General features: G+C 37.1%; 1 non-coding gene across 1 annotated transcript; it reads left to right on the top strand.

Annotated features, from left to right (window-relative positions):
* Positions 1–3,591: 3,591 nt before the first annotated feature.
* Positions 3,592–3,699, top strand: LOC112788583 (small nucleolar RNA R71). Its single transcript, XR_003195943.1, has one exon. It is a non-coding gene; the product is annotated as a small nucleolar RNA R71 (small nucleolar RNA).
* Positions 3,700–10,977: the final 7,278 nt, after the last annotated feature.

The raw sequence follows: 10,977 nt of genomic DNA, 5'->3' as shown, positions 1-10,977 counted from the left end.
TGGAGGATGATGGAGTGCTCTTGGTGCTCCACCTTTAGTTGTCCCATGTTGGAACTTAATTCTCCTAGGGAGGTGTTGATTTGCTCCCAATAGTTTTATGGAGGAAAGTGTATCTCCTGAGGTATCTCAGGGATTTCATGGTGAGGAACTTCCTCATGCTTTTGTTGAGGTCCATGATCTCTTGTTTGCTCCATCCTTTTCTTAGTGATGGGCTTGTCCTCTTCAATGAGGATGTCTCCCTCTATGTCAATTCCAGCCGAATTGCAGAGGTGGCAAATGAGGTGAGAAAAGGCTAACCTTGCCAAAGTAGAGGACTTGTCAGCCACCTTATAGAGTTCTTGAGGTATAATCTCATGAACTTCTACTTCCTCCCCAATCATGATACTATGAATCATGATGGCCCGGTCTATAGTAACTTCAGACCGGCTGCTAGTAGGAACGATTGAGCGTTGAATAAACTCCAACCATCCTCTAGCTACAGGCTTAAGGTCCAGTCTTCTCAATTGAATCGGCTTGCCTCTTGAGTCAACTTTCCATTGATCTCCTTCTACACATATGTCCATTAGGACTTGGTCCAACCTTTGATCAAAGTTGACCCTTCTAGTGTAGGGGTGTGCATTTTCTTCTATCATTGGCAAGTTGAACGCCAGCCTTACATTTTTCGGACTGAAATCTAAGTATTTCTCCCGAACCATGGTAAGCCAATGCTTTGTATTCGGGTTCACACTTTGATCATGGTTCCTAGTGATCCATGCGTTTGCATAGAACTCTTGAACCATTAAGATCCTGACTTGTTGAATGGGGTTGGTGAGAACTTTCCAACCTCTTCTTCGGATCTCATGTCGGATCTCCGGATACTCATTCTTTTTGAGCTTGAAAAGAACCTTAAGGATCACTTTCTTCTTGGCCACAACTTCATAGAAGTGGTCTTGATGGACCTTTGAGATAAATCTCTCCATCTCCCATGACTCAGAGGTGGAAGCAATTGCCTTTCCTTTCATCTTTCTTGAGGTTTCTCTGGTCTTAGGTGCCATTGATGGTTATGGAAAAACAAAAAGCAATGCTTTTACCACATCAAACTTAAAATATTTGCTCGTCCCCGAGCAAAAGAAGAAAGAAAGTAGTAGAAGAAGAAGAAAATAGAGGAGGTGGAGGGAAAATGTGTATTCGGCCAAGGGAGAGAAGTGGTGGTTGTAATGTGTGAAAATGGAGTAGTGTTGAGGGGTTTAAATAGGGGTGGGATGGGTGGTAGGATTCGGCCATTAGGGTTGGGTTTGGGAGGGAAAATAATTTGAATTTTGGAGGTAGGTGGGGTTTATGGGGAAGAGAGGATGGATGTGAGTGGTTAAGGGTATTTGGGGAAGAGAGTTATAAAAAGGTGTGAAGAGGAGAGAAGAAGAGGTGGGGTAGGTAGGGATCCAGTGGGGTCAAGGACTTAACATCCCTGCTCCAATTAGGCATGTAAAACGCCCTTAGCATGCATGTCTGGTGTTAAATGCCAGCTTGCTGCTTGTTTTTGGCATTAAACGCCCAAATGTAGCCTGTTTCTAGCGTTTAACGCCACTTTCATGCTCTGTTCTGGCGTTAAACGCCAGTCTGATGCTTGTTTCTGGCATTTAGCGCCAGCTTGATGCTTCTTTCTGGCGTTAAACGCCAGTTTGATGCTTCTTATTGGCGTTTAAACGCCAGTAAGTTCTTCTTCTAGGGTGAGCTATTTTTAAAGTTATTTTTCATTCTGTTTTTGATTTTTCAGTAGTTTTTGTGACTCCACATGATCATCAACCTAAAAAAACATAAAATAACAATAGAAAATAAATAAATATAATTAAATAACATTGGGTTGCCTCCCAACAAGCGCTTTTTTAATGTCAATAGCTTGATAGTAAGCTCTCATGGAGCCTCATAGATATTCAGAGCATTGTTGGAACCTCCCAACACCAAACTTAGAGTTTGAATGTGGGGGTTTAACACCAAACTTAGAGTTTGGTTGTGGCCTCCCAACACCAAACTTAGAGTTTGACTTTGGGGGCTTTGGTTGACTCTGCAGTGAGAGAAGCTTTTCATGCTTACTCTCCATGGTTACAGAAGGAGATCCTTGAGTTTTAAACAAAAGGTTGTCCTCATTCAGTTGGAGGACTAACTCTCCTCTGTCCACATCAATCACAGCTCTTGCTGTGGCTAGGAAGGGTCTTCCAAGGACGATGGATCCATCCTCATCCTTCCCAGTGTCTAGGATTATGAAATCAGCAGGGATGTAAAGGCCTTCAACCTTTACTAACACATCATCTACTTGTCCATAAGCCTGTTTTCTTGAGTTGTCTGCCATCTCTAAAGAGATTCTGGTAGCTTGCACCTCAAAGATCCCAAGTTTCTCCATTACAGAGAGTGGCATTAAGTTTATTCCTGACCCTAGGTCACACAGAGCCTCTCAAAGGTCATGGTACCTATGTTACAGGAAATTAGGAATTTACCAGGATCCTGTTTCTTTTGAGGTAATTTTTGCCTATCCAATGCATTTAGTTCATTGGTGAGCAAGGGAGGTTCATCTTCCCAAGTCTCATTACCAAATAATTTGACATTCAGCTTCATGATTGCACCAAGGTACTTAGCAACTTGCTCTTCAGTAATATCTTCATCCTCTTCAAAGGATGAATACTCATCAGAGCTCATGAAGGGCAGAAGGAGGTTCAATGGAATCTCTATGGTCTCTAGATGAGCCTCAGATTCCTTTGGTTCCTCAAAGGGAAACTCCTTATTGGTCACTGAACGTCCCAGGAGGTCTGCCTCACTAGGATTCACGTCCTCCTCCTCCCTTGTAGGTTCGGCCATGATGGTCAAATCAATGGCCTTGCACTCTCTCTTTGGATTTTCTTCTGTATTACTTGGGAGAGTACTAGGAGGAGTTTCAGTGACCCTTTTACTTAGCTGGCCCACTTGTGCCTCCAAATTTCTAATGGAGGACCTTGTTTCATTCATGAAACTTAAAGTGGACTTAGATAGATCAGAGACTATATTTGCTAAGCTAGATGGATTCTGCTCAGAATTCTCTGTCTGTTGCTGAGTGGATGATGGAAAAGGCTTGCTATTGCTAAACCTATTTCTTCCACCATTATTAAAGCCTTGTTGAGGCTTTTGTTGATCCCTCTATGAGAAATTTGGATGATTTTTCCATGAGAGACTATAGGTATTCCCATAGGGTTCTCCCATGTAATTCACCTCTGCTATTGCAGGGTTCTCAGGATCTTAAGCTTCTTCTTCAGAAGATGCCTCTTGAGTACTGTTGGATGCAGCTTGCAATCCATTCAGACTCTGAGAAATCATATTGACTTGCTGAGTCAATATTTTATTCTGAGCCAATATGGCATTCAGAGTATCAATTTCAAGAACTCCTTTCCTCTGAGGCGTCCCATTACTCACAGGATTCCCTTCAAAAGTGTACATGAACTGGTTATTTACAACCATGTCAATGAGTTCCTAAGCTTCTGCAGACATTTTCTTTAGGTGAATGGATCCACCTGCAGAATGGTCCAATGATATCTTTGATAATTTAGACAGACCATCATAGAATATATCCAGGATGGTCCATTCTGAAAGCATGTCAGAAGGACACTTCTTGGTCAGTTCTTTGTATCTCTCCCAAGCTTCATAGAGGGATTCACCTTCTTTCTGTTTGAAGATTTGAACGTCCACTCTAAGCTTGCTAAGCTTTTGAGGAGGAAAGAACTTGGCTAAGAAAGTCGTGACCAGCTTATCCCAAGAGTTCAGGCTATCTTTAGGTTAAGAGTCCAACCATATTATAGCTCTGTCTCTTACAGCAAATGGGAAAAGCATAAGGCTGTAGACCTCGGAGTCAACCCCATTGGTCTTAACAGTATCACAAATCTGCAAGAACTCAGTTAAGAACTGAAAAGGATCTTCTGATGGAAGTCCATGAAACTTGCAGTTCTGTTGCATCAGAGAAACTAATTAAGGCTTTAGCTCAAAATTGTTTGCTCCAATGGCAGGGATTGAGATGCTTCTTCCATGTAAATTGGAATTTGGTGCAGTAAAGTCACCAAGCATCTTCCTCGCATTGTTATTATTTTCGGCCATGTCTCATTCTTTTTCGAAAATTTCTGTCAGATTTTCTCCAGAGAGTTGTGCTTTAGCTTCCCTTAGCTTCCTCTTCAGAGTTCTTTCAGGTTCAGGATCAGCTTCAACAAGAATGTTCTTATCCTTGTTCCTGCTCATATGAAAAAGAAGAAAACAGAAAAGAAAATATGGAATCCTCTATGTCACAGTATAGAAATTCCTTTATATGAGTAGAAGAAGAAAAGAATAGAAGAAGAGAAATTCGAACACCAAGAGGAAGAGAGGGTTCGAATTTTTAGATGAAGAGAAGTGTTAGTAAATAAATAAATAATTAGAAGGAGATGAGAGAGAAGAATTTTCGAAGATAATTGAAAAGAAAAGGAAAATATTTTTGTTTTAATTTAAAATTAAAGTTAAAATTCGAAAATTAAGAAAGGAAAATAAAATTAAATCAAATTAAAATTTAAAACAAATATTTAATTAAAAAGGAATTTTAAAAAAGAGGAAGGTGATTTTCGAAAATTTAAATAGAGAATTAGTTAGATAGTTTTGAGAAAGATATGATTGAAATAGTAAACTTTTAAAATCAAACAAAAAGTTAAGTAGTTAATAAAAAAATTGAAAATCAAAGTTTGAAAAGATAAGAGGTTAGAAAAGATTTTAAAATTGATTTTGAAAAAGATGTGATTGACATTTATTTTGAAAAAGATTTGAAAAAGAAATTTAAAAAGATTTGATTTGGAAAATTAAAGTTGATTACTTGACTAATAAGAAACAAAAAGATATGATTTTAAAATTTAAAGATTGAACATTTCTTACTAGGCAAGTAACAACTTAAAATTTTTGAATCAATCACATTAATCATTAATTTTGAAAATATGAAATAGAAATAAGAAAAAGATTTTGAAAATAAATTTTGAAAATTTCGAAATTATGAAAGAAAAAGTGAAAAAGATTTGATTTTTGAAGAAGATTTGAAAAAAATAGAATTTTTAAATTGAAAATTTTATTTGACTCATAAGAAACAACTGAATTTTAAAAAGTTTTGAAAAAGTCAACTCAAATTTTCGAAAATTTATGAGAAAATAAGGGAAAGATATTTTTTTTATTTTTGAATTTTTAATGAAGAAAGAGAAAAACATCAAAAAGACTTAATGCATGAAAATTTTGGATCAAAACAAATGATGCATGCAAGAACACTATGAATGTCAAGATGAACACCAAGAACTTATTTTTGAAAATTTTTAAGAAAAGAAAAACATGCAAGACACCAAACTTAGAAATTTTCAAACCTTAAACACTAATAAATTGAAAATGCATATGAAAAACAAGAAAAGACACCAAACAAGAAAAATTTAAAGATCAAACAAAGAAATTCATCAAGAACAACTTGAAGATCATGAAGAACAAATGCATGAGTTTTCAAAAATTTTAAGAAAAATTAAAAAAATGAAATTGTCACCAAACTTAAAATTTGACACAAGACTCAAACAAGAAACACAAAATATTTTTGGTTTTTATAATTTTATTAATTTTTTTTTCGAAAATTATTTTGGGAAAAACGAAAAAGAAGAAAAAATTTTTTGTACTTTTCGAAAATAAGAAATAAAAAACTTAAAATTAAAATAAAATTACTTAATCTGAGCAACAAGATGAACCGTCAGTTGTCCAAACTCAAACAATCCCCGGCAACGGCGCCAAAAACTTGGTGCACAAAATTGTGATCATCAACAATGGCGCCAAAGACTTGGTGCTCTCAAACGTAAATCACACTTTGTCACAACTTCGCACAACTAACCAGCAAGTGCACTGGGTCGTCCAAGTAATAAACCTTACGTGAGTAAGGGTCGATCCCACGGAGATTGTCGGCTTGAAGCAAGCTATGGTCATCTTGTAAATCTCAGTCAGGCAGATTCAAATGGTTATGGAGTTTTAATAATTAAAAGATAAATAAAACGTAAAATAAAGATAGAGGTACTTATGTAAGTCATTGGTGAGAATTTCAGATAAGCGTATAGAGATGCTTTTGTTTCTCCTGAACCTCTGCTTTCCTGCTGTCTTCATCCAATCATTCCTACTCCCTTCCATGGCAAGCTTATGCAGGGCATCACCGTTGTCAATGGCTACATCCCGTCCTCTCAGTGAAAATGGTCCAAAATGCGCTATCACTGCACGGCTATTCATCTGTCGGTTCTCGATCATACTGGAATAGGATTCAGTCATCCTTTTGCGTCTGTCACTACGCCCAGCACTCGCGAGTTTGAAGCTCGTCACAGCCATCCCTTCCCGGATCCTACTCGGAATACCACAGACAAGGTTTAGACTTTCCGGATCTCAAGAATGGCCGTCAATAATTCTAGCCTATACCACGAAGACTCTGATCTCATGGAATGGAAGGCTTGGTTGTCAGGCGAGGCAACCATGCGTCATGAACCAGAAGGCTAAGAGATATGCACTTAAGCGATTGCAAGTAGAACAGAGGTGGTTGTCAGGCACGCGTTCATGGGTGAGAATGATGATGAGTGTCACGGATCATCACCCTCCTCAGGTTAAAGAGCAAGTGTATATCTTAGATAAGAAATAGGCTTGAGTTGAATAGAAAAACAATAGTACTTTGCATTAATTCATGAGGAACAGCAGAGCTCCACACCTTAATCTATGGTGTGTAGAAACTCTACCGTTGAAAATACATAAGAAGAAGGTCCAGGTATGGCCGAATGGCCAGCCCCAAAGGTCTAGGGACTAAACGTCCAAAAGATGTAAAGACAATAGTAAAAAGTACTATTTATACTAAACTAGTTACTAGGGTTTACAGAAATGAGTAAATGATGCAGAAATCCACTTCCGTGCCCACTTGGTGTGTGCATGGGCTGAGTATTGAAGCTTTCATGTGTAGAGGTCTTCCTTGGAGTTAAACGCCAGTTTGTAACCTGTTTCTGGCATTTAACTCTGCTTTGCAATCTGTTTCTGGCGTTTAACTCCAGAATAGGGCAGAGAGCTGGCGTTGAACGCCAGTTTGCATCATCTAAACTCGGGTAAAGCATAGACTATTATATATTTCTGGAAAGCCCTGGATGTCTAATTTCCAACGCAATTGAGAGCGCGCCATTTGGACTTCTGTAGCTCCAGAAAATCCACTTTGAGTGCAGGGAGGTCAGAATCCAACAGCATCTGCAGTCCTTCTTCAACCTCTGAATCTGATTTTTGCTCAAGTCCCTCAATTTCAACCAAAAATTACCTGAAATCACAGAAAAACACACAAACTCATAGTAAAGTCCAGAAATGTGATTTTTATTTAAAAAATAATAAAAATATATTAAAAACTAACTAAATCATACTGAAAACTATGTAAGAACAATGCCAAAAAGCGTATAAATTATCCGCTCATCAAGCTCCATGAAGATATGTTGAAGCTTGGCTGGCTATTAAGCCATGTCTAATCTTTTGGACTGAAACTTTGACGTGGTGGAAATTGGCGAGTTAAGAAATTATTATAAAAGATACGTTGTAAGTACAGTTCTTAACCAACCAGAAATCCACTTATCAATTTAGAAAGGTTGTCACAAAATTTAAATTAAAATACTGGGAGTATGAATCCCAGGTCGTTTCCCAACGAGTTGCAGAGAGATGTGCTATTTTATTAATCAAATGTTTTCAAAAATGGTTTGAGTTGAATAACAAGAAATTAAATTGGAGAATTTATGTAATTTTAAATAAAAATCTTGACTGGGAGTAGATTAGTTGGAAGCCCTATTCTTGTTGGAGTACTCTCAAGATTAATTGATAATTGAGGGTTGTTCTGTTTAGTTATCCCTTACTAGGTAAGGGAAAGTCAAGCAAGTTGGAAAGCTATTTCTATTCACAAATTCCAATCCGCTCAATTGAAAAGGATTGGTGTCAGTGACTAGAGGGCAATCCAACAATAAATCCAATTACAATTTTTCTTTTAAGCATTCCAACTCAAGGTCTTCCTTTCAATCAACTCCCATCCAAGTTATGGAACTGCTTGCTCATTGTAAATGTAGAATTCATAACATAGAAAAGGGAAATATAGAAAGACATGATAAATAATAATCAAAGGGATCAATTAGAATAAAAATAGTTCTTGTATTAATAAATTCTAAAAATAATCCAATAATAATTCTGAGTAAACAGAGGACATGGAAGAGTAAGAGACAGGTAAAGAAAACAAACGAGAATGACGAAGTCTTGCTGAGGTAATAACTCTTCTCAATATCCCAATGCGAAAAGTAATAAAAATAAAATCCTAAGAACTATGAATGTGTAGAGAGAAAACCTAGAGGAGGAGTAAAAATTAGATCTAAAACTGAGAATTGTCTGTAATGAATGTTCTTTTTCCTTTCTGCATGTTCCCTAGCTCTAGTTTGCTTTTCTGGGCCGAAAACTGGGTCAAAACAGGGCCCAAAATCGCCCTCAGCGAATTCTGTAGATCGCGCGTGTCACGCAATCGCGTCATTCATGCGGACGCGTCATCCGGCGTTTTGCCTTGCCACGCGCGTGCTTTGTCCACGCCTCCGCATCACTTGTGCAATTCCGATCCGCGCGGTCGCGTGAGCCATGCGTCCGCGTCACTTCTCGCTGGTCATCTCCTCCATTTCTTGTGTTCCTTCTACTTTTGCAAGCTTCCTTTCCAATCTCCAAGTCATTCGTGCCCTATAAAGCTTGAAACACTTAACACACAGATCACGACATCGAATGGAATAAAGGAGAATTAAAATACATAATTAAAAAATCCCTAGGAAGCAAATTTTGAATCATGGAATAATTTTGGGAAAGAATTATAAATGCATGCTAATCATATGAATAAGTGGGTAAAGAATTGATAAAACCATACAATTAAACACAATATAAACCATAAAATAGTGGTTTATCAACCTCCCCACACTTAAACATTAGCATGTCCTCATGCTTATTTGAAGGGGATAAAATAAATGAGTAGGAACATGTAAAACTCATGCAATGCAATGCAACCTATATTATGAATGCAACTATATGATTCTTGTCTACTTGATCAAAAGTAAATAGGCTCTTCAAGACAATCACAAATCAAACTCCACTAATTCAATTCTTATACAGTAAGAACAGATAAAAATGCAAGAAGGTAGCTCATGAAAGTAGGGAACATAGAATTTAAGCATTGAACTCTCACTGATGATGTATATATGCTCTAATCTCTCTAGTGTATAGGGCAATCACTCTATCCTTCTCTAATCATGCTTTCTAATTTTTGTTCTTCACCTAACCAATCAACAATATTAATATACCAATGAAAACATCATGAGGTCTTTTCAAGGTTGTAATGGGATCAAGGTAAGGGTAATGATACATATATAGCTAAGTAAGCTTACAAATTGAATCTTTAATTAACCCAAGCTTCAACCCAACATATATATATATATATATATATATATATATATATATATATATATATATATATATATATATATATATATATTCTATATAACTTAAATTTCACATCTAGCCACCCAAAATTTCTCTTTCACATTTCATACTCATGCATCAACTTTTATTTTAATTTTATCATATGTGCATTGATCCCTGAATTTAAACTTAGCATTGGGATAATTTTGTCCCCTTATTTATTTATTGAATATTTTTAGATTTTTTTTTAACATAAACATAAAAATAACATAGCTTATCAATGCACATAGATTTTTAATTCTTATAGTTTCACATGAGTAGGTACCCAAATTTCCATTATATTATCATGACACATTCCCTTATTATCTTTTGTTCCCACAATTTCCCATACTTAATTAACACACACAATTCTATCTTAAGCTAACCACAGATTCAATTGGGAATATATAATTATTTTTCCGCTTAAGGCTAGTAATATGGTAAAATACAGAACAAATGGGATTTAAAGGTTCAAAGTGGCTAACAAAGGTAATTGAAAGGGTAGGCTTAATTTGGATAAGTGAGCTCGAACAAATATATGGCCTCAATCATATGCAAGCATATAAATATATTAAACATTGGGCATATAGGATGAAACAAAATATAGATTACAATCATGGAGAAGTAAACACACAAGAATAAAATAATTATGGTTAAATAATGTAACCATGCATAAAGGCTCAAATCTCACAGGTTGTGTGTTCTTTAGCTCAAAAACCATGTTCCAAATACAACTTCAAGCAAATTTAACATAAGAGTTTTGATTAAAATTAGTGGAATTTTGTTCTAAAGATAGGGTCTTAGAAGAAACTTATTGTCTTTTCAATCAAGTAGAACATGCATGCAACTAACCTATTACTGTGCAATTTATCCTATTCTACAAAAGCAAAACTAACTAAATATCCTAATTTATTGGTGTTAGGGAAGAGAAATTACCTCCGGAAGTCAGGTACTGACCGACCTCCCCACACTTAAGGCTTTGCATCGTCCTCGGTGCCATTTGTCAGGAACAAGGGTGGGCTGGTAGCAGTATCTCCACAGTCGGGACCATCATGGCTCCCTATGCTGGTAAAGAAAGTGGAGTCCGGGGTGTCTGAGTCCTTGAATTTTCCCATAATCAGCTCCTTGAGGTATGTGAATCGGCGCTTGTTACGGCGCTCTCTCATCTTAGCTTTGCGTTCCTGCCGATCCAACCTTTCGAGTATCTGATGGAGCATTTGGTTTGTTGTAGGTGCTTGTGGTACTGAAGGAGGAATTTCCTCAACTGGTTTAGTAGGCTGGCTAGTAGTGGCTGCTGAGAGTCTAATATATTTCCCGTTAGGGACGTACTGATCATCCCGTGGAAGCATGGCTTTGGTGTCCCCAGCTCTGTAGGAGACTCCGGCTGCTGAGATGAGATCTGAGACCAAGGCGGGAAAAGGTAAGTTGTTCACAATCTGTACGTGTCCCATGGCATTCCGAATG

This window comes from Arachis hypogaea, chromosome 20, assembly GCF_003086295.3.
Source record: "Arachis hypogaea cultivar Tifrunner chromosome 20, arahy.Tifrunner.gnm2.J5K5, whole genome shotgun sequence".
In the NCBI taxonomy this organism is placed as follows: domain Eukaryota; kingdom Viridiplantae; phylum Streptophyta; class Magnoliopsida; order Fabales; family Fabaceae; genus Arachis; species Arachis hypogaea.
This window is presented reverse-complemented; position numbering and strand designations above follow the sequence as displayed.